The sequence below is a fragment of the Oncorhynchus masou genome, chromosome 31 (genome assembly GCF_036934945.1).
Source record: "Oncorhynchus masou masou isolate Uvic2021 chromosome 31, UVic_Omas_1.1, whole genome shotgun sequence".
In the NCBI taxonomy this organism is placed as follows: Eukaryota; Metazoa; Chordata; class Actinopteri; order Salmoniformes; family Salmonidae; genus Oncorhynchus; species Oncorhynchus masou.
Genome location: NC_088242.1, coordinates 51,586,296 through 51,611,393, shown reverse-complemented (window position 1 = coordinate 51,611,393; position 25,098 = coordinate 51,586,296). Strand labels below are relative to the sequence as shown.

Here is a 25,098-nt window from a genome sequence, read left to right as displayed (position 1 = left end):
ACCGCTTTTCCTGGTTCTCCTACTCCCGTGCCTTCCGTTTCCTTCTCTCTTCCATCCGCCGCTTCTTGCTCCTCTTCCTTCCTTGTGGCCTTCCCCTCTGGACTTGTAGTCTTGTCATGAGGCATGTTTCCTTCCCCTCCTCTTCTTCCCCCATCCCCCGCTCCTGCTCCCCCCCAGCCGCAGACGCATATGACCTCTGACGGGCCGGGCACCCCCGCCACAGGTGTGCTGATGAGCCACACCCATGGCATGTCTTAGGCTTGTCACAATCCCTCGCCTCGTGATCCTCAGATCCACAAAATCTGCATTTTCTCATGCTGCACGAGGCGAAAATGTGTCCATAGGCCATACAGCGCCTGCAAAATGGGGGCTGACGTGCATAAAACAATGTCCCCCTGTCAGCCCCAAGGGAGAACATAGCAGGAGGATGAAGGTATCCACCATGTCCCTTTGGGTCCTCCCTGAGGAGGGCCTGGAAACCTCTCCTCCCATTCCAAAACCCAAGGGAGTCTTTGAGGTGCCTAGCTGAGGAAACGTTATCCATGTATCTCCCCAGAAAAGCCCTCACCTCTTCATCCTTAACGTAAGGGTTGTAAATGTTAACAGTTACAACCCTAAAGTTATTCTTCGCCAGACTTGATATTTCGTAGTGGCACATCGGCCTCTCACCTCCCACTGCTCTTGCCCTTCTAAGGATATCATCATGTTTTTCTTCCGTATATAGCGCGACGTCGTATGCTCCCTCCAACGAGTTGCCTTGGAAACAAAACACGTCCTTCACCGTCAGCTTTAGAATCCCCATCAATATAATTCTTCCAAAGATTCTCGTGCTAACGGCTCCAACTCCTTTTCCTTCCAAGCAAAACGAATCGTGTTAGCCAGCCCAATCTCAGGGATCGACCGTGATGATGTATTTAGCACCATCTCCGCAAGGAGAATGGCGCTCGTACTCTTCTCTTCCAATACAAGAAAAAAAGAAAATCCAAAAGTGACCGAAACTGTCCGGTGAAACTAACACAGAGACAGGAACAATCACCCACGAAATACAAAGCGAAACCCAGGGTACCTAAATACGGTTCCCAATCAGAGACAACGAGAATCACCTGACTCTGATTGAGAACCGCCTCAGGCAGCCAAACCTAAGTAACACATATCCCTAATCAGCTACAATCCCAATAACTAAAAAACCCCACTAAGAATACAACAAACAATAAACCCATGTCACATCCTGGCCTGACTAACTAATAAACTAAAACACAAAATACTAAGACCAAGGCGTGACATGCACCCCTAAAAACTAAAAACATTTCTCATAAGAAACTAGCTCCCTGGTACACAGAAAATACCCGAGCTCTGAAGCAAGCTTCCAGAAAATTGGAAGGAAATGGTGCCACACCAAACTGGAAGTCTTCCGTCTAGCTTGGAAAGACAGTACCGTGCAGTACCGAAGAGCCCTTACTGCTGCTCGATCATCCTATTTTTCTAACTTAATTGAGGAAAATAAGAACAATCCGAAATTCCTTTTTGATACTGTCGCAAAGCTAACTAAAAAGCAGCATTCCCCAAGAGAGGATGACTTTCACTTTAGCAGTGATAAATTCATGAACCTCTTTGAGGAAAAAATTATGATTATTAGAAAGCAAATTACAGACTCCTCTTTAAATCTGCGTATTCCTTCAAAGCTCAGTTGTCCTGAGTCTGCACAACTCTGCCTGGACCTAGGATCAAGAGAGACGCTCAAGTGTTTTAGTACTATATCTCTTGACACAATGATGAAAATAATCATGGCCTCTATCATTGGCCCTCCTATGTTGAACATAATAAACGGCTCTCTATCCACCGGATGTGTACCAAACTCACTAAAAGTGGCAGTAACAAAGCCTCTCTTGAAAAAGCCAAACCTTGACCCAGAAAATATAAAAAAACTATCGGCCTATATCGAATCTTCCATTCCTCTCAAAAATCTTAGAAAAGGCTGTTGCGCAGCAACTCACTGCCTTCCTGAAGACAAACAATGTATACAAAATGCTTCAGTCTGGTTTTAGACCCCATCATAGCACTGAGACGGCACTTGTGAAGGTGGTAAATGACATTTTAATGGCATCGGACCGAGGCTCTGCATCTGTCCTCGTGCACCACATTCTTTTGGAGAGATTGGAAACCCAAATTGGTCTACACGGACAAGTTCTGGCCTGGTTTAGATCTTATCTGTCGGAAAGATATCAGTTTGTCTCTGTGAATGGTTTGTCCTCTGACAAATCAACTGTAAATTTCGGTGTTCCTCAAGGTTTCGTTTTAGGACCACTATTGTTTTCACTATATATTTTACCTCTTGGGGATGTTTTTCGAAAACATAATGTTAACTTTCACTGCTATGCGGATGACACACAGCTGTACATTTCAATGAAACATGGTGAAGCCCCAAAATTGCCCTTGCTAGAAGCATGTGTTTCAGACATAAGGAAGTGGATGGCTGCAAACCTTCTACTTTTAAACTCGGACAAAACAGAGATGCTTGTTCTAGGTCCCAAGAAACAAAGAGATCTTCTGTTGAATCTGACAATTAATCTTAATGGTTGTACAGTCGTCTCAAATAAAACTGTGAAGGACCTCGGCGTTACTCTGGACCCTGATCTCTCTTTTGAAGAACATATCAAGACCATTTCAAGGACAGCTTTTTTCCATCTACGTAACATTGCAAAAATCAGAAACTTTCTGTCCGAAAATGATGCAGAAAAATGAATCCATGCTTTTGTCACTTCTAGGTTAGACTACTGCAATGCTCTACTTTCCGGCTACCCGGATAAATCACTAAATAAACTTCAGTTAGTGCTAAATACGGCTGCTAGAATCCTGACTAGAACCAAAAAATTTGATCATATTACTCCAGTGATAGCCTCCCTACACTGGCTTCCTGTCAAAGCAAGGGCTGATTTCAAGGTTTTACTGCTAACCTACAAAGCATTACATGGGCTTGCTCCTACCTATCTCTCTGATTTGGTCCTGCCGTACATACCTACACGTACGCTACGGTCACAAGACGCAGGCCTCTTAATTGTCCCTAGAATTTCTAACCAAACAGCTGGAGGCAGGGCTTTCTCCTATAGAGCTCCATTTTTATGGAACTGTCTGCCTACCCATGTCAGAGACGCAAACTCGGTCTCAACCTTTAAGTCTTTACTAAAGACTCATCTCTTCAGTGGGTCATATGATTGAGTGTAGTCTGGCCCAGGAGTGGGAAGGTGAACGGAAAGGCTCTGGAGCAACGAACCACCCTTGCTGTCTCTGCCTGGCCGGTTCCCCTCTTTCCACTGGGATTCTCTGCCTCTAACCCTATTACAGGGGCAGAGTCACTGGCTTACTGGGGCTCTCTCATGCCGTCCCTGGAAGGGTGTTCGTCACCTGAGTGGGTTGATTCACTGATGTGGTCATCCTGTCTGGGTTGGCGCCCCCCCTTGGGTTGTGCCATGGCGGAGATCTTTGCAGGCTATACTCAGCTTTGTCTCAGGATGGTAAGTTGATGGTTGAAGATATCCCTCTAGTGATGTGGGGGCTGTGCTTTGGCAAAGTGGGTGGGGTTATATCCTTCCTGTTTGGCCCTGTCCGGGGGTGTCCTCGGATGGGGCCACAGTGTCTCCTGACCCCTCCTGTCTCAGCCTCCAGTATTTATGCTGCATTAGTTTATGTGTCGGGGGGGCTGGGGTCAGTTTGTTATATCTGGAGTACTTCTCCTGTCCAATTCGGTGTCCTGTGTGAATCTAAGTGTGCGTTCCCTAATTCTCTCCTTCTCTCTCTCAGAGGACCTGAGCCCTAGGACCATGCCCCAGGACTACCTGACATGATGTCTCCTTGCTGTCCCCAGTCCACCTGGCCGTGCTGCTGCTCCAGTTTCAACTGTTCTGCCTTATTATTATTCGACCATGCTGGTCATTTATGAACATTTGAACATCTTGGCCATGTTCTGTTATAATCTCCACCCGGCACAGCCGGAAGAGGACTGGCCACCCCACATATGCTCTCTCTAATTCTCTATCTTTCTCTCTCTCGGAGGACCTGAGCCCTAGGACCATGCCCCAGGACTACCGGACATGATGACTCCTTGCTGTCCCCAGTCCACCTGGCCGTGCTGCTGCTCCAGTTTTAACTGTTGTGCCTTATTATTATTCGACCATGCTGGTCATTTATGAACATTTGAACATCTTGGCCATGTTCTGTTATAATCTCTACCCGGCACAGCCAGAAGAGGACTGGCCACCCCACATAGCCTGGTTCCTCTCTAGGTTTCTTCCTAGGTTTTGGCCTTTCTAGGGAGTTTTTCCTAACCACCGTGCTTCTACACCTGCATTGCTTGCTGTCGCTGACAGGCTGTTGCTCTGAAGACCTACTAGAAGACCTCTTAAACAAGATTAGCCATACTTCTACAGAGCTAAACCTTGTCTATGTAAATTTGCGTCAAATCGACATTCCAGACAACGATATACGACGCAGAGTTGATACTTGTGAAGCAGTTACAATGTCTATTATCAACACTGTAAGGTGTCATTTAAAAGGCAGGGAAGAAGGTCAAAGTAACCAGATAGAGTTGCACTGGAAGGACAGCAATTCCTTGTGCATGTCCGAACTCTCACATAAGTCAAGTCTCAACTATCAGCACTCAAGTGCTTCCTCCCAGTCTCAAAGCAACTCAAAGGTCAACTCAAGACGCTCAAGCGTGTAATCTGTCAAGAGACAAGAGGCTGCGGCGGAAGTTGCTGCTAACCAAGCAGCTTTAGAAGTAATGGTTAAGCAAGAACGCCAACTAGAAGAGCTTCAGAGACTTGAAGATGAAGATAAGAAGAGGACAGCGGAGCAAGAAGCTGAGGCTGTGAAACGCAGCTTAGAAGAAGCTAGACTGCGAGTCAAGTTAGAGGTAGAAAATGCTGCCAGACGAAGGACGCTAGAAGACAAGCGTAGAGAGTTAGAGCGCCTTGAAGTGCTCAAGAAACTAAATGCTGCCAAGACCCAATCTGCCGAACAATAAAACATGTGCAGTTCACCGACTCAAGTGCCTGGAAAGGAGGCTAAGGAGAGACAAGCAGTACTACAAGGACTACACAGCATTCATGGAAGAGACTATAGCTTGTGGATATGCTGAGAAGGTCTCTAAAGAGGAAATTAACAAGCATCCAGCATGGTACATCCCGCACCATGGGGTTTATCACCCACAAAAGCCTGGGAAGATACGAGTCGTCTTTGACTGCTCAGCTAAGTTTCGAGAGACGCCCTTGAATGATCATCTCCTTACTGGTCCAGAGTTGACAAACACATTGCTGGGCGTCCTTTGTCGTTTTCGTAAGGGTCCAGTTGCAATCATGTGTGATGTAGAGCGCATGTTCCACCAGTTTCATGTGAAAACAGAAGACCAAGATTACCTACGGTTCCTTTGGTGGGAGAACGGAGATCTAGAGTCTCAACCCTCAGTGTATCGTATGAAGGTCCACTTGTTCGGCGCAGCTTCATCTCCTGGTTGCGCCAACTATGGTCTCAAACATCTTGCTGCCGAAGGACGAGGAAGCTTCAGCGAGAAGTCTATCCAGTTCATAGAAAGGAACTTTTATGTTGATGATGGGTTGACGAGCGTATCGTCTGAAGCTGAAGCGGCCCAGCTGGTGAAAGAAGCAAGAGAGCTTTGCAGCATCGGCAAACTTCGGGTGCACAAGTTTATCTCTAACGGCAAGGAAGTTATAGCCACAATTCCCAAGGAAGAACGTGCCGAGGGTGCCAAAGACCTGGATATGGCTCTGGGTGAACCACACACGGAGAGAGCGCTTGGTGTACTGTGGTGTGTCGCATCAGATGAGTTCCAGTTTAGAGTAGTTGTCAAGGAACGCCCACTCACAAGAAGAGGAGTGTTGTCTACAGTAGCCTCTGTATATGATCCGCTTGGGTTTGTGGCACCCTTTGTCCTGGCAGGGAAGCAGATCTTGCAGAGGATGTGTCGTGACAAAATCGACTGGGATGACCCCCTTCCAGATGACCTACGTTCCTAGTGGGAATTCTGGCTCCAAGGTCTACAAAACTTGTCTGAAGTAAGGATCCAACGAAGCCACTTGCCATCAAGTTTCAAGGAGGTGCAGAGTTATGAGCTCCATCACTTCTCTGACGCTAGTACCTCAGGTTATGGAGAGTGCTCATACCTCAGAACAATCAGCACCGCAGGAGAAGTTCATTGCTCCCTAGTTATGGGGAAGTCGAGAGTCGCCCCCTCCAAGGTTACGACCATACCACGACTGGAACTTTCAGCAGCGGTGGTAGCTGTTCAAACCAGTGACATGCTCAAAAAGGAGCTAGAGATACAAGGTCTACAGGAATACTTCTGGACAGACTCAAAGGTAGTTCTTGGCTACATCAACAAGGAAGCCAGAAGATTCCACGTCTTTGTAGCTAACCGTATTCAACGCATTAAGCAAAGCACAGATCCCGAACAATGGAGATATGTGACCTCTGAAGAGAATCCTGCGGATCATGCTTCCAGAGGTCTCACATCAGAACAGCTCATGGCTTCCAACTTGTTCACAGGTCCAGACTTTCTTTGGCATGAAGAACTTCCCAAAGGACAAGTCAAGGGGGAAGAGTTCTCAGACAATGATCCAGAGCTGAAATCCCTGGTCCATGATACCCAAGCAAAGGAAGAAAGATCATTACTAGATCACCTTCATAAGTTCTCAGACTGGGCAAGAGTGGTAAAAGCTATTGCCAGGCTCAAACGACGTATCAAGGAAGCCATAGGCTTAAAATTGAGGTCCAGTGAAGCTACAAGCATAGAAGAAAGGAGAGAGGCAGAGCTCACCATTATAAAGATGGTTCAAGAAGCAGCCTTCTCCCATGAGATACACAACCTTAGGCACCAGAAAGACATCAAGACCAAAGATAAAGCAAGCAAGTTGCATAAATTGAGTCCATTTCTGGATGAGCAAGGTATCCTCAGGGTGGGAGGTCGCTTGGCTTATGCAACTCTTCATTCCCATGTGAAGAAACCTGCAGACCCCTTTCACAGAAATCACCGGTGATTGGTGGGAGTGTAACTGACAGTTAGACTTACAGGTTATGTCGTTGTCTTTTGTTTGAATTGTTTACGTGTCCGCTGTGTGGGGGAAATGATAATACAAGCGGAACCACGTAGCTAATACTGTTGTAACAGGGATCCTTATTGTAGCAACACACTGTTGGAGGGAAGGCAATCCTGTGCTGCTAGTTAGCTAAGTTTTCAAGTCATCGGGTGTAGTTCATAAAGGTTGAAGAGTGTATGTTAGGATGAAGTGTGAATTCATGCCAGTGATAATACGTGTGAAGTTTGATTTCCTCCCTTCTGTATAAGCAGCCAATGAGGTATTTTTTCCTTTATTCATGTGTTTAATCTGAACCCGTTATAACGCCGGTTAAACTGTTATGCATGTAAGCACTTCAGAGTTCTACCAAGCTAATAAGTCACTCGTAAGATAAGGTTGTAAGAGTGTGCTTAACTGTATTTTTCATTTACTTTATAGTTCTCACGGAAGGTGATAATTCTGACTAAAACTACAGAATAAAGCCGCCAGTTAAAATCAAGGAACGGTTGTGCTCGTGGTTACTGAAGGGAGCTACAATCAGCTGATGTACGAAGGGCTATATAAAAATAAAAATAAAAAAATAAAATAAAAAAATAAATAGATTATGATTTGATTTTGATTTGATTTGATTTAGATAAACCAACGGAAATAACCAAATGTGGGAATTGAATGCTCTAAATGTTTTATTGTTCCTCCTGGCACCAGAGGGCGGCAGAGGCCGCCCTAGAGACTTTTTATGGTACTCAGATGTGTCTTATTATTTAATTATTGTTTCCCCTTTAAGAGAGGTGTGTTTTCTGTTTCTCTTTGTTAGCTCTTGAATTTAGCTCCCTGTATGTTTCCCCCACGTGAGTTTTCGAGTGTTGGTGTTTGTTGTTTAGAGTATTTTGTTTCCCTGTGTTCTTATGTTCACCATTTTAACCTCCGCCAAGGGGCCAGACCAGTGGGTGACTTCGTCATTGCATTTCGCACCTTCGACACCGAGAGTGGGTGGAATACGGAGGCACTGGTTACTGCTTTCCACCAGGGACTGTCTAACTCCATCATGGATGAACTTGCCGCTCGGGAACTGGGAAAGGATCTCGAGTCCATGATAACGCTGTCAATCAGGATTGGCAACCGCATCCGAGAACGGGTGAGAGATCGCCCTTTTGACAACACTCCAGCATTCCGGTTTCCTGAGCACCCCAAGCCCACCGAGTCCAGCATGGATGATCCCATGCAGCTGGGTCGCACATGTCTGAGTCCACAGGAGCGTGACAGGCACATGCGCAAAGGCTGCTGTGTCTACTGCAGAGGTCTCAGCCATCTCCGTGCTACATGCCCAGAGCTGACGGGAAACACCAGAGCTTGCCAGGACCGGGAGAGACCCTGGTGAGCTGTGCAGTTACCTCCCGGCAACCCAAGCACCGTCTGTCACTACCTGCAATCCTCCACTGGGACAAACGTCAGCACAAGATTCAAGCCTTTGTGGAATCCGGGGCCGCAGATGATTTCATGAATCAAGAGATTTACAAATCCCCTTGTGTGAAATGTCCCATCCCTCTGCAGATTCAAGCCCTCGATGGACGCCCCATTAGCTCTGGTCAGGGGTCAGATCAAGCTCATTCTACTGCAGGTTCGGAGTGAACCACTGTGAGACTATTTTTAAAGGGGTGGATCAGCTTTAATATTGCATCAATGTAATTGTCCATCAATGTAATTGTCTGCATCTTTTCTAATCCCCCATATATTTTGGGGGTAAATATACATACAGTGGGGCAAAAAATAATTTAGTCAGCCACCAATTGTGCAAGTTCTCCCACTTAAAAAGATGAGGAGGCCTGTAATTTTCATCATAGGTACACTTCAACTATGACAGACAAAATTGAGAACAAAAAATCCAGAAAATCACATTGTATAATTTTGAATGAATTTATTTGCAAATTATGGTGGAAAATAAGTATTTCCCAACTGTGAAGCACAGGGGTGGTAGCATCATGTTGTGGGGGTGCTTTGCTGCAGGAGGGACTGGTGCACTTCACAAAATAGATGGCATCATTAGTCGGGAAAAGTATGTGGATATATTGAAGCAGCATCTCAAGACATAAGTTAAAGTTTGGTCATAAAAGTGTCTTCCAAATGGACAATGACCCCAAGCATACTTCCAAAGTTGTGGGAAAATGGCTTAAGAACAAAAACGTCAAGGTATTGGAGTGGCCATCACAAAGCCCTGACCTCAATCCTATAGCCATTTTGTGGGCAGAACTGAAAAAGCATGTGCGAGCAACAAGCCTACAAACCTGACTCAGTTACCCCAGCTCTGTCAGGAGGAATGGGCCAAAATTCACCCAACTTCACGTCAGCGACCGGCTGGGTTGCTCCAACCTCTGCCATCCCAACCGGCCCTGGGCTCATTTGTCTGTAGACTTCATCAATCGGTTACCTCCATCTCAAGGACTTACCACTATCCTGGTGGTCGTCGATCGGTTCTTCAAGGTAGCCCATTTCATCGCCTTACCCAAGTTGCCTTCAGTGGAGACGGCTGATCTCATGATTACCCATGTCTTAGAGAAGTTCCTCCGTCGCTTCGTCTCCACTCAGACCAGCAACTGGAGCAAGTACCTCATCTGAGCGGAGTATGCTCATAACACACTGCCCCCCCACCCCACCCAGCCACACCTGGATCAGAGCGCGATCCTCCTTACTCCGCTCCTATGCTCGACATCAACATCAGGCAAACCGGCACCTAAGACCTCTTCGGCTCTTCAGACCTCGTCAACGAGTGCAGCTGTCCACCCGTGATCTTCCCTTAAAGATGGATTCGCGGAAGCTCGCTCCTCTACGGAGGACCATTCAAGATCCTGAGTCGCATCAACCCGGTCACCTGAAGCTGCTCCTAGAAGGGGGGGGGTACTGTCATGGTTCCTCCTGGCATCAGAGACTGCCCTAGATACTTTGTTACTCAGGTGTGTCTTATCATTTCATTATTTCCCCTTTAAGAGAGGTTTCTTTTCTGTTTGCCTTTGTTAGCTCTTGAATTCATTTCCCTGAATGTTTCCCCCACATTAGTTTTCGAGTGTGTTTTGAGTTTTGAGTTTTTTCCTGTATTGTTACGTTCTCAAGTATTTAGGTTTTTTTCCTGGTCTGGTTCATCCTCTGCTCTTGGGTTCACTCTACCATGTCACAAAATGTGTTGTGTGGCTCTATTGATTGTATAACCACTTAATATTGCACCAAAGAACAATAAACTATCAGATTGCTTCACTCTAAAGTGTTAAAGTTCCAGTCTTTAATAATGTTGTGGCATGGCCACTGAATTCTTGTTCTAATTGTTCACTTGTGTTTTGTCTACTTGAACTGCGTATGTGAAGGCAAATCATATTATTCAATTGCCATTTAATTGTAAGAATGTTGGCCAAATGTTAAGCCTCAGGCCTTGGGGATAATCATTTTAGGTGGGAATCTCCCTTGCATTGTTTAGCTTGAAGTCATGCGAGTTCAATGACAACTCAAATACTCAAGTAGAGTTTTACCTGGTCAGGTCGCATGGACAAGAAAAGCTCTATCTTAGTATTTGAGGTGAACTCATATAACTAATGACGAGCCGTAAGCAAGTGAGATTCTCTACTAACAAGGGCGGCCTTAACGATGATGATTGTAATCATTATGCGTGACTAACAAGGGTTTCCTGAAATAGTTGATTCTATCACACCAAAGGTTGAGGTGACAGATCTAGTGCAATCAATTAGAGTTGAGTGTATGAGTTGAATGAAGGACCTGCTACATAGTTACCCTTAATGGAATGCACTTGAGACAAATATCAAAGGTGGGGGATACGTCAGGGTTCTCTAAATTGCCAATGGTTTAAGGTATAACTGTTGATTGATGATGATTTTCAGTCAATATTTTGATTAACATTTTAAAGAAGACACAGGGGAATGTAATACTTTTCCTAGGGTAGAAAATGCCACTAATTATAGGCAGGCCCATTGTGAGATCCTAAATAATGTAACAATCAAAATGTTTAGGGCTATGTAAGTTATAGCAGAGGTAACATGTATAAAGTGGGCCTTGTGTGAGAGGTGGATGTGAACTCTGGTTTTCCACTTGTGAACAACATGCCTTAGTGTACTCAGCCAGTGTTCAAGGCTGAACTGTTGTGCTGAATCACCCTTGTAACACTGAGCAAATGGAGCCCAATTCAGACTTGAGATAAGTAGATTTTAACAGGGACTCAATGAAGCATAGACTTAAGTAAAAACAATTTTAAAGTCTATGTTAAATAAACTTATCGCAAGTCTGAATAAGGCCTAAGGAGAATATTTTTCTGTAAAATCCCACCTTTATTTTTTCAGTGCTTTGTTTAGACAGATAAGAAACAGGAATGAAAGTTGGACGTGGGAATTGAGCCCCAGACTGCTGGGTGAAGTAAGTAAGATGGCACATTTCTTCTGAATTTTAACCCTCTCAACCACAGCCACATGCCGAATGAAGAATGTGGGCCCCCATATCGGAAGACAAATGTTTAGATTATCGGAAAAATGTGAACTTCAAACATTGTGCTGCGGTACTGTTCAGCATTACCCCAGTCTGAGGCATGGAGGTGGTAAAGTATCAAACACGTTTGCAGGCACCTCCCCTGTGTTTGGGTTCTTCCTGAACTCATACAGGTGAGAGCACCAAACGCTCAGACGAAACTCTCCAAAACAACCCAAGAGATGATGCGTAAATTAAAACGTGCGCTAATAGTTGAAGTCAAACAAACATTTTGATTCATTCATCAGTTTTCTTGATGCTACGTGTAGTTGTTAATCGACACGTGTCTTTGTTTGCACCTTTCGTGCACTTGTTTTTCATGCAAATGTTGCTATTTAGTTAATAGTGCTGGCTTGTTTGCCTACTAACTGTATAAGCTTCATCTAGTGTTTGATGATGCATGCCACACATGCTATATGGTACACTAAATAGCCACTACCAATTTAGTGTACTAATGGTCTTGCAATGTATTAATATTATAGAAGTTAAGTTAACCTAATTATGCATTGATAAACTTTAATTATTGCTTGTTATTATTTGCTATTTCTCTGTCTCCCTGTAGTAAAACATACTGTACATACAAACTACATAACACACGGGCTGGTCAATTCTAACCAAACCAATCAAGACAAGAATCGGAATGTCAACTGAACTGTCAACTGTCAATCATATAATCTAACTCAACTGTACTGGGATTCAATCCATCAGAACAACCTACCATGCCATGTACCCTCTTCTGAATATAAAGACTATTTTCCGGGTTAGTGCTCCCAGTCTCTGGCAATGTGTTGCACAACTCTTTATTAAGTGCTGTTACAACCAGTGGAGGCTCGTCAGAGGAGGAAGGAGAGGACCATCCTCCTCAGAGTAGAGTAGCCTCAACAGCACTCTGTAGGGTAGCAACATGGTGTAGACGGAGGACAGCAAGCTTCCGTCCTCCTCTGGGTACATTGACTTCAATACATGGTTCTCCCTTCCATAGACTAACACAGTAATTATGACAACTTCCGGAGAACGTCCTCCAACCTATCAGAGCTCTTGCAGCATGAACTGACATGTCCACCCAATCAAAGGATCAGAGAATTTAAGCTAGTACTGAAAGTGTAAACTACAGCTAGCGTGCACTGCAGTGCATAAAATGTTGTGAGTAGCTGACTCAAAGAGAGAGCGAGACAATAGTTGAAAACAATCATTTCTTCCAAAATGAAGGAGAAGCAAGATAGAGATATTTCATACATTTTTTAACATTTAGTTTTACTTACTTAGCTAGCTAGTTTAGCCTGCTCAAACAGAGGGATGCTATGTCAGCTAGCTGGCTATGACAATCCAACACAACACTGGAACTTTCCAAGTCAAGGTAAGCTTTTGGTTTTACTAATTTATTGCCACCAGGGCCCGCCGGTGTAAGTGCTAATCTGCTTACTGGCTGAACACTAACGTTGCTGCATGATTGTAGCTGGTTTACTAACACAGTACATCTATTAGCCATGTTGGCTATGGCGTTACTTTAGCTAATATGGGGTCAACGATGTAGGCAGTGTGTAGCGGTTATGATATGATTTGGCTTGGAAAGGTTTTTTCGCCTGGTCTCATACAGCTGATGTGTTGTGCATTGAAGTCCACAATCGAAGGGAAAAGGTGATGAGGAGAGTGCATTGATGCGAGAAGGAATACCATGCGGCTGCTATGAAAGCGAACTGTGTTTTCGCGTGATCAGGGGTGTATTCATTCCATCGAATCTGTTGAACAACTTTTCTTAAACGGAAGCAAACGTAACAGGGGCAAACATACCTGATTTTTTCCAGTAGAAACTCTCATTTGCATCTGTTGGACTAATGATTACTCCCTAGATCAGCTAGATGCAGGAGAGTGTGTCACTGTATTGAATGTGTCACTGTCACTTCAAATCTTTCTCTCGACCTGTGTGCACCTACTTTGTAAACCTTCATTCGTAGGCTAGGTTGTAGCAACCTCATGATGGGTATAGGGGAAATGTGAGTTTAAACCTATCGTTATTGCATTGAAATGGGTGAATGGAATATGAATGACAGTCATCTGAAATGCTGTAATAGAAATAAAGCCATGGTCATGAAAAAAAAGTGTTCTCCCTCATCTTAAACAGCACCGACCACCACTGGTTAAAACACACCTTGTCATGTTTCAGTACACCTTAAATCTGTCCCACTACCCTCACACCCATATGTTTCAATACTCCAGGAAAAGAAAGGTTTTGTCTCCTTTAAGGTGGTGGCAGCTCAGTTGCCACTAGTTTTAGTGTTTCAAAGCACCTCATTATTACATTGTGGTAAGTTATGGTATTTGTGGGACATAATAATGCCCAATCAAGTGAAGTAGTCTCATGCATATGGAACAAACCCCAATGGCTAATTCAATACAGCCTAAATACATGGCCTGCCTAAATGTATTAGCGAATTAAATTATTGAGTTGGGCATGTTTGGCTCCTAAATTGCAATTGGTTTACTCTACGCCATAAAAAATGGGCTGATACTTCAATGTCAAAGAGGAAAAGAGGGACTGCCTCAGATATAGATCTTCGTGCATATTCCTCTGCCTCACACTTTTCGCGCGACTCGACTAAGGAGGGCTGACAAGAGCGCAGCGCGCACCGACTGTCCTCGGGAAGAACGAGGAGAGGCAGACTGCTTGATGGTCACTATGGATTTAAGTTCTCTGTAAACCTTCTCAGCAGGTTGGACCGGAGGCTTTTTATTTCATCCACTGCAGGTATAAAGTTGCTGCTACATCTCTGTATCATGTTTTTCAGTTGGTATGGCTATGTGGCGATGTTGAAACAATGACAAGACTAGCCTAAGTCATTGTCACAGCAAACTGCTATTTTTCGTGTTTAAATGCGTATTTCAAAATGATACATGTCAACTCAATTTCTCACGCAGGACAATAACACCCTTTAATCTGCATGCGTAATAACGATGTAATAAACATACAACGAGACGTGTATCTATTTTTCGATTGTTTTGTGAATTGATACAATGGTGTAATTATGAGTGTGATATAAAATGCAGAGAATTAATTATTTACTTTCGTCTTTTGCATCTTTAACTTGAACTGTAAAGAGAGCTGGTTAACCTGCGGCGCTTTGCATCGGTCGGACTCCGCTAGATGAAAGGGAATTCAAGCAGAGAGAGCAGGGAAAGGCGTCATATTTTTGAGTCTGAGCAAGCGTTAAAAAAGTTGTGTTATACAGACATGAAACTAGGCGTCAGTATGTACCTGTACAAAATGTGAGTATATGATTTGGTATACAAACAATAGGCAATCCCATTGACCGTTTAAAATTAGAAGCAACAAAAGTCTGACTTGGAGCGCATTGTTAGGCAAGTCAGTTAATTAAGAATACATTCTTATTTACAATGACGGCCTACACCGGTCAAACCCTAACGACGCTGGGCCTATGGGACTCCCAATCACGGCCAGTTGTGATACAGCCTGGAATAGAACCAGGAGCTCCAGCACTGAAATGCAGTGCCTTAGTCCGCTGCGCCACTCAGGAGCAGAAACATAAACTCGTATCTTTCCTATTGTTTGGATGTGATTTAGTGACAGTCGAGCTCGAGGAGGGGAAGCCAATTTCTATTCTATGGTGTCAGGTGTACAAACTAATCCAGGAGTATGACGATCATGTTGTGAGAAAGTAGTTTCCCTGTCGCAAAACCCTCACCTGTCTTTGTCAGTCAGGTCGGTGTGCACTGTGCAAGGCTCTCAGAAGGTTATGTTGTCGATGCTGCATGCATTGCGTGTTCAGTCGTTACACACTAAGACTTTTCTGTAATTTCAACAGTTAAACACTGTAGAACATACAGTAAAATACTTTACAGGTTTTACAGAATTAAATTGCATTGCATTATGGGTAAAATGCAGAAAAAATACTTTTATTGGTAGCCTATTATTGGTAGCCTCTTGTGACAATTACTTTAACACACTGCATTTGAAGGATGGGCCCTCTGATCAATTTCCACTATGGGTCTCAACTTACTGTTACAAGTTAGAATAGTAGTATACACAAGGTGCAATATGTAAACTTGGTTGTGGATCAGCAGTTCTTCTCTTGTTTTGTCAGTCACTGATAGTCAGTCAATTAACCTATGTCAGCTAACATTTTTTAGATAGGATTTTGATTTCCAAATGAGCTGAAATGTGTTGTACAATCTTCTCTCCACCCCATGGCAAAATGTGTAGAATTGCAGAAAACTTGCTTTTAAACTGCAACATTTTCCCTACACCCCATGGCAAAATGTGTAGAATTGCACGAAATTGACTCCAAAACTAAGTTTTACTGTCTAAAACTAATCTCTACTGTCAAGAGGGGGGCCAATTTTTTTGTGTGCGATTGGGGACATGGGCGGATATGGATATTAGCAATTGCGGCCCCTCATGATAAGTTCAGGTTTTTGGTGGCCCCCACCCCCATCAAAGATTTCCATCCCTGTATTGCTTTACAGTAATTGCTTATGTATACATACTGTAGACAAAAAAATTCAGTTTCAGGGGCCAACCTCATGCTGTTAGGTGAGACACATTAAGCTCAGACCATTTTAGTAAATATCTTCTCAAAGCGGCGGTGAAGTGGACAAATATTATTAGCACCTTCTGGGTACACTGTTAAAAGATCTTGTTGTTTTTACAGTATTATACAATACAACTAACATGTGATTTTAGGTGGAACTGGTAAATTGTACCTTAAATTCATATGAAACATTGGTTTAACAGTATACATTTCTGTAAAGATCTACTGTATTTCAAATGGTACTATAATTACACCCGACAAAATACAGTACCCTACCGTATTTTTGGTGGTTGCATGGTATTGTTATTTCTGGCTCATGAACATATTCTGAGGTGTGCCTTGTAAGAGGCTACATTTGTTGCATCTCTGAGTGAGAGTGCTGTACCGATTTAACTGATTTGTGCTAGTAGTGTCCCAACAATGAAATGTGTATAGGGGGGATAGTAAAGGAGCAGCAACTCTCAAACCTAGAATGGTTGAGTGTTTGCCATGCCCTTGGTCTGTTTTGTCCTGTAGTCACTGCAGGTTTGGAAGCCTTCGTTAAGGACATTAGAAGTACAAGTGATATTAAAGACCAAATATTAATATATACTGAGTGTACAAAACTTTAGGACCTGCATTGCAGTTCTTGACACAATCCCATGCAATTACAGTAAAACTGTAAATTGCATTCCCAGCCCCCCCCTAAATAAATTTCATCCATCCATTAATGAATTCATTAGTTCAGTACAATTCCAGAAAAAAAGACTCCAATAAGAGTATTAGTACCGTAAAACTGGTTTCGGTAACATGCTGTACTGTAAATTGACAGCATTATACTGGCATCAGAGTTGCCATCATATTACTATAACTGTATAACTGTATTAGACACCACTATTTTTTTTACTGTAAAACATTATACAGCATCCCGGCTGTAAAGCAAATTACAGTATTTACCTGGCAACTCTGCTGCCAGTATAATGCTGTAAATTATGAGAGAAAAGTTTTACAGTGCAGCCTATCAAGTTCGTAGTGTAGGTTGCTGCTATCCACACGGTAAGTGAGAGACTTGAGTAACTTGTAACTGATAAATGTGTTTGGTTTATCATGTAAGACAACAAGACTGATTGCATTTTGGTTTGGTTTGCACTAGGTCTTCTTGTCAATATTTACTGTACAATTGGACTAATATGTGCTCACACATTGCATATTTTCTTAAACTCAAGGGCCCCCCTCAAATCGAAAGTGTCATGAGGTCTGGGCCCTATGTGCTGTCAATGTGCATGAAATACATTTTGGTTTGGTTACATTGGGATTGTTACTTAAGTCCAGTCCAATTACTTAAAAATGCACTCCTGTGTCACGCCTTGGTCTTAGTATTTTGTGTTTTAGTTAATTAGTTGGTCAGGCCAGGGTGTGACATGGGTTTATTGTTTGTTGTAATTCTTAGTGGGTTTTTTTAGTTATTGGGATTGTGGTTGATTAGGGGTGTGTGTTGCATAGGTTTGGCTGCCTGAGGCGGTTCTCAATCAGAGTCAGGTGATTCTCGTTGTCTCTGATTGGGAACCATATTTAGGTAGCCTGGTTTTCGCTTTGTATTTTGTGGGTGATTGTTCCTGTCTCTGTGTTAGTGTTCACCAGACAGGCTGTATAGGTTTTTCACGTTCCGTTTGTTGTTTTTGTTATTTCATGTATCGTCATTTGTCTATTAAAAACATGAGTAACCAACACGCTGCATTTCAGTCCGACTCTCTTTCGACAAACGAAGAACGCCGTAACATCCTGTGTCTAAATCACAACAAATTCATAAGATATTGTACGAATTGGAACATAATTTATAACATATCACACAAATTGGAAAATTCGCATCAGATCAAAATCAAATCTAATGTTATTTATTGGTCGTATACACATATTTAGCAGATATTATCGCAGGTGTAGTGAAATGCTTATGTTTCTGCTTATGTTTCTAGCTCCAAATGTGCAGTAATACCTGACAATACAAAACAATACACGGAAATCCCAAAAAGAAAAAGAAAGGAATTAAGAAATATATAAATGTTTTGAACGAGCAATGTCACAATCCGGAATATAAATATAATGTGCATGTATATAATGGTGTGTATACACATTATGGACAGTATATGAATAGAAAAGATGTGTACAGCCGTAGTTACAGTTGATGTCGGAAGTTTACCTACACTTGGGTTGGAGTCATTAAAACTATTTTTTTCAACCACTCCACACATTTCTTGTAAACAAACTATAGTTTTGGCAAGTCGGTGAGGACATCTACTTTGTGCCTGACACAAGTAATTTTCCCAATAATTGTTTACAGACAGATTATTTCACTTATAATTCATTGTATCCCAATTCCAGTGTGTCAGAAGATTACATACACTAAGTTGACTGTGCCTTTAAACAGCTTGGAAAATTCCAGAAAATTATGTCATGGCTTTAGAAGCGTCTGATAGGCTAATTGACATCATTTGAGTCAATTGGAGGTGTACCTGTGGATGTATTTCAAGGCCTACCTTCAAACTCAGCCCGTCTTTGGTTAACATCATGGGAAAATCAAAAGAAATCAGCCAAGACCTCAGAAAAAAAACTGTAGACCTCCACAAGTCTGGTTCATCCTTGGGAGCAATTTCCAAACGCCTGAAGGTACCACGTTCATCTGTACAAACAATAGCACATAAGTATAAACACCATGGGACCACACAGCCGTCATACCGCTAAGGAAGGAGGCACATTCTGTCTCCTAGAGATGAACGTACTTTGGTGTGAAAAGTGCAAATCAATCTCAGAACAACAGTAAAGGACCTTGTAAAGATGCTGGAGAAAACAGGTACAAATGTATCTATATCCACTGTAAAATGCGTCCTATATCGACATAACCTGAAAGTCTGCTCAGCAAAGAAGAAGCCACTGCTCCAAAACTGCCATAAAAAGCCAGACAACAGTTTACAACTGCACATCGGGACTAATATCGTACTTTTTGGAAAAATGCCCTCTGGCCTGATGAAACAAAAATAGAACTGTTTGGCCATAATGACCATCGTTATGTTTGGAGGAAAAAGGGTGACGCTTGCAAACTGAAGAACACCATCCCAACCGTGAAGCATGGGGGTGGCAGCATCATGTTGTGGGGGTGCTTTGCTGCAGGAGGGACTGGTGCACTTCACAAAATAGATGGCATCATGAGGAAGGAAAATTATGTGGATATATTGAAGCAACATCTCAAGACATTAGTCAGGAAGTTAATGCTTGGTTGCAAATGGGTCTTCCAAATGAACAATGACCCCGAGCATACTTCCAAAGTTGTGGCAAAATGGCTTAAGGACAACAAAGTCAAGGTATTGGAGTGGCCATCACAAAGCCCTGACCTCAATCCTATAGAAAATATGTACGCAGAACTGAAAACGCGTGTGCGAGCAAGGAGGCCTACAAACCTGACTCAGTTACACCAGCTCTGTCAGGAGGAATGGGTCAAAATTCACCCAACTTATTGTGGGAAGCTTGTGGAAGGCTACCTGAAATATTTGACCCAAGTTAAACTATTTAAATGCAATGCTGCTACCAAATACTAATTGAGTGTATGTAAACTTCTGACCCACTGGGAATGTGATGAAAGAAATAAAAGCTTAAATAAATCATTCTCTCTACTACTGCAATTTCACATTCTTAAAATAAAGTGGTGATCCTAACTGACCTAAGACAGGTACATTTTACTAGGATTAAATGTCAGGACTTGTGAAAAACTGAGTGTAAATGAATTTGGCTAAGGTGTTCGACTTTGACTGTATATAGGATGATCCTTGACTGGAATACAGTAAATACATATGAAGTATGTAAAACAGTAGGTAAACATTATTACACTGACCAGTGTTCAATGACTACAGTATGTACATAGGACAGCAATTTCTTAGGTGCAGGGTCAGGTACCGGGTGGTTAGTAACAGTGACTATTGTTCAGGGCAGTGTACTGGGCGGAGGCCGGCTAGTGGTGACTATTTAACAGTCTGATGGCCTGGAGCTAGAAAGTTAGTTTTTCAGTCTCTCGGTCCCAACTTTGTGGCACCTGTACTGTCTCCACCTACAAGATGGTAGAGGGGTGAACAGGCCATGGCTCTGGTGGTTCAACGAGGTCCTTGATGATCTTCTTGGCCTTTCTGTGACCCCGGGTACTGTAGATGTCCTGGAGGGCAGACAGTGTGCCCCCGGTGATGTGTTGGGCTGACAGTACCACCCTCTTGAGAGCCCTGTAGTTGTGGACGGTGCAGTTGTCATACCAGGCGCTCTCAATCTGGCATCTGTAGAAGTTTGTGAGGGTCAAATGGAATTTGTTCAGCCTCCTGAGGTCTTCTTCACCACCTTCTTGCTTAGTGAAGTTTTTCATCCTCTCCGTTGCGGCCCCGTTAACGTGGATGGAGGCGTGCTCCTTCTGCTGTCTCCTCAAGTCCCTCACCTCCTCCCTGTAGGCTGTCTAGTTGTTGTTGTTAATCAGGCCTACCACTGTTGTGTCAAACTTGATGATTGAGTTGGAGACATGCTTGGCCACACAGTCCTGGGTCAACAGGCAGTACAGGAGGGGGCTGAGCATTCACCCTTGTGGAGCCCCCGTGTTGAGGATCAGCATAGCGAAGGTGTTGTTGCCTACCTTCATCACCTGGGTTTGGCCCGTCAGGAAATCCAGGACTTAGCGAGCTTAGTGTTAGGACCCAGGGCAGCGAGCTTAGTGATGAGCTTGGAGGGCACTATGGTGTTGAAGGCTGAGCTGTGGTCAATTAACAGCATTCTTACAGGTATTGCTCTTTTCAAAGATGGGATAGGGCAGTGTGATGGCAATTGCATCATCCATGGATCTGTTGGGGTGGCATGCAAATTGTACTGAATCTAGGGTGATATCATATACATTGCTAAATTTGTAACATATCACATGAAATGGATGACCTAGTGTACAACTGGATGACACAGTAAACAAAAAACAGGGACTCATTTTGGCTCGTGAGCACCACTTTCAAAACTTCTGTTTGAAATGAGACATAGGTTAGAGACCGCATCGTTAACTCAATATCTGCTTTGTAATTACTATGTGTGTACACACATCACATACAAGTTTAACCGTAGGGCCCCTGGAACCTGCAATGTCATCAGCTCAGGGTCTCCAGAAAGATTCGCTGCTACACCACCCATCTACTTCCTGCCTTGGGGACCGTCATGTGGCAGATGCTTTTTGGGATGTGGCATGAAATGCAGTGACCATGTAGTGTCAACACACTGTGGTCACGTTCACTTTGCTAGGTTGTCTTATGACCTATGGTATCCCATCGAATCAATCAATCAATCAATCAATCAATCAATTGTATAAAACCCTTTTTGCGTCAGCAGTTGTCGTAAAGTGCTTTTTACAGTATCATAGACCACAACATACTTCTAGAAGGAAGACCTGGAGAGGAACCAGGCTTTTCCCGGCTGCACCAGTTTGAGATGAAGGGGTAGGCTACACTGAGTATGTTTACATGAACAGGAATAATTTGATATTAAACTGATTATGGCAGTAGGCATATTATGCAATAGTCATGTAAACACCTTACTCTGCTAATGTTAATTGAAGTAAGTGTGCGCCGACTTAAACGCCTTGTTTTCTGAGCAGCCATTCAAATTATTAGGACATGTCAACACCTTAATTGGCGTTTCAGCTCTGTATTTGATCTGCGCATGTTCTACCCCCAGCCGAGTGAGTCTCTGTCTTTAGCGCTAGCAAACTATGTTCGGAAAAACTGAATGTATGTGTCTTTATATTTCCGAACTCAGAATCAAATATACTTCCCAAAAATAACATGGTCGGGGGCCTCCCGAGTGGCGCAGCGGCCTAAGGAACTGCATCGCAGTGCTAAAGGCCTCATTACAGACCTGGGTTCAATCCAAGTCTGTGTTGCAGCCGGCCGCGATCGGAAGACACATGAGGCGGCGCACAATTGGTCCAGTGTCGTCCGGGTTACGGGAGGTTTTGTCTGGCTAGGATTTCTTTGTCCCATCGCACTCTAGTGACTCCTTGTGGCTGGTTGGCCGCATGCCCGCAGACTTTGGTCACAAGTTGCACGGTTTTTCCTCTGACACATTGGTGCGGCTGGCTTCCGGGTTAAGCGAGCATGTATCAAGAAGCTGTGCGGCTTGGCAGGGTCGTGTTTCGGAGGACACATGGGTCTTGACCTTCACCTCTACCGAGTCCATACCCTGAGTTGCTGAAATGGATCAGGACTGTAAAACTACCAATTGGATATCACTGAAAAAGGGGTTTCAAAAATAAATAACATGGTCGATGTGGTAGAACATTTATTTTGATTTGCCAATCACGGCCAGATAGTTCCTCAGTTTAGTGTACAAATAAAGAGTTTCATTCCAAAACTCTTTATATCCATTTTCAGAAATGTTGGTGAAGTAGCCTTTATCGTTTAAAGAACGTATAAAAGAGGTTGGTGTGTCTTTTCACCATTTAACCACGGCATGGTGTAGTCAATGATAAACATGTATTTGTTTGAAATCTATCATTTCAGAGAGACAAATAATCTTGTTTTGTTGCAAAACGCAAAATATCCGCCTCACTTTCAGAGAAATAAGTTGTAACTGCTAGGTTTTACACAGTAGAATGTATTAAATAACCCACATTTTTAATAAAGTTTAGTGCAAATGATACATTTGTGACATCAATATTTATTTTTGTATTTGTGTTTTTATGAATCAATACAGTAATGTGAGATCAGTATATTGTAAAGACAGATGCCGGGGATGGGTATACAAGGACATAAGGCAATCAATGCAGAAGCAGGGAACAGAGCGGGGGAACAGACATATATAGGGGAGGTAATGACAGAGGTTATTGAGTCCAGGTGAGTCCAATAATCGCTGATGCGCATGAGGGGGGGGGGGGGCAGGTGAATGTAATGATGATGGCAGGAGTGCAACATAGTGTTTTGCAACAAAAACCCATTTTAATACACATCTAAAAACTATGAATGAAACATCTGAGAAGAGTAATATTTTACGCACAAAAGAAGGTACCGATGACCAATCATTTCTGATTTTAAAAAACACAAATGTGAAAAATTTGTGGATATAGCGTTTCGGAACTAAACTCTTAATATGTTTGTCAAACTGGAAGAGTCACGAGCATTGACCTCGGAACTGATTAGGCGTTTGGCTCTCAGTCAACACCTGCTTTACTAACAAAAATATATGCATAAAACACATTTGATTACCCCAATAGCCCATGATGTCATCATCTCTGCTCCTATATTGATCCTATACTTCCTCTTCCATTGTCTTATAGGGACCGGGATGGAGCTAGATACACACTTTGAGTAGTGTTTGGTGTTGGATTACAATTTGTGGTGGAAGGATAACCTGATTCTGTGTCTAGTACCGTGTGTGTCTAGAGAGATTGTTGTGATCCGTTGACTTTGCAAGGTTGTTCTAATTGGAGTAGCATCGTGTCTGGTCTGGGAGATCTAACAGTGCACCTCCGTTGAGAGTCTACTGATTTGTGCTGGATAACAAAAATAAATGTATAACCTTTTCTCTGTATATGTATAACTTAGTGTCACACTTTTTCAAAGCAGGTCAAAGAGAACTCTGGCAATCTTTTCGAACTTTACTTTCGAGTTGAGTGTTTCCGTTTGAGTTGACGAGATACTGCAGTTCGTAGAGTTTTAGAGTTCAAGAAGAACAGAATGGATGAGAATGGGACTGGACACAACAACAAAGGAAATGTTAAGAATGAACGATGACAATGAATTTACACATTTTATTAGTACAAATATTTGTCCGTGTAGTCCATTGTTAATTTAAAGTCGTGTTTAATATGTTTAAGATAACCTATAACATCATGACATTATCATAACAGAACCAGCATTTAGCAATATTTAACCATTTATCAAGTTCACTTGGATACAGTCTATAGGACTTCAGATGTGTGGGTGTGTTTGTGGACCCATTATGGTTATCATTAGATCTCCTTTATTCTGATTTATATATGTAATATTAAATGCATTTAATTTTCATCAGGTTATTGAACACAAATTGTGAATTCACAGCACTTTGGTTTCTCTTTTATTTAACATGTTTTGTAGTATCCTGTGTAGAAAGATTGACCTATGGTCAACTTGATATTAATTGAAGTGTAGCTTGTCCAAATTCCACAGAGACCATTCTAATATTAGAACGAGAGGAAGTTATTTTTTCCCTTTTTCTTTTCCTCTTCATTCTTTAAAAAAACAAAACAATGATTCCCACGGAGACTCCTTCTAATCCTCGGGTCTGCTTATTTAAACTGCCAAACACACAACTGGGTGGAAGCCCAATGTTTTGAAGCTAACAGATAATTCATGTTGCAGAGAAGTGAGCCCTGAGTCAGAGATAGTCAGGGACTTGATGGAGACCAGCTGGACAGTAGCTTATGTTAGTGAAGATGCACGCACATCTTCCCTTTGACTTGAGGAAAAGCACCATCCGGGTGAGGTTCAACAGAGTCCAAGGAGCAATTCACATAGTGCAGTATGTCTGAAAAATAAACAACGCTCAGCTGCAAACTCTCAGATGTCGTCTGAGCCGGACCCTTGCCTGCCTGGGCAGCTAGCGGGAGATTGAGAGGGAGGATTTCACAGATATAAATGTTGCTTTTGGATGCTTTAATTATGGATGACCATGAAAAACAAACAATAGCACTTTACACGTTTATAACCGTTTTGTTATTGCATAGATTATTAAGCAACTTAATTACACAAGGGGGATGAAAAATCTTTTGATATTTGATATTATTTAGCCAGTATGTCCTTATTTGATATTATTTAGCCAGTATGTCCTTATTTGATATTATTTAGCCAGTATATCCTTATTTGATATTATTTAGCCAGTATATCCTTATTTGATATTATTTAGCCAGTATGCCCTTATTTGTTATTATT

At 42.7% G+C, this 25,098-nt stretch overlaps 1 protein-coding gene across 1 annotated transcript in view; it reads left to right on the top strand.

Moving 5' to 3' along the window:
• Nucleotides 1-14,166: 14,166 nt before the first annotated feature.
• LOC135524096 (anoctamin-1-like) overlaps nucleotides 14,167-25,098 on the top strand; it is a 68,671-nt gene continuing 57,739 nt past the window's right edge. Inside the window, 1 exon segment of the mRNA XM_064951299.1 lies at nucleotides 14,167-14,352. The gene's annotated coding sequence lies outside the window, so the exon portion shown is untranslated.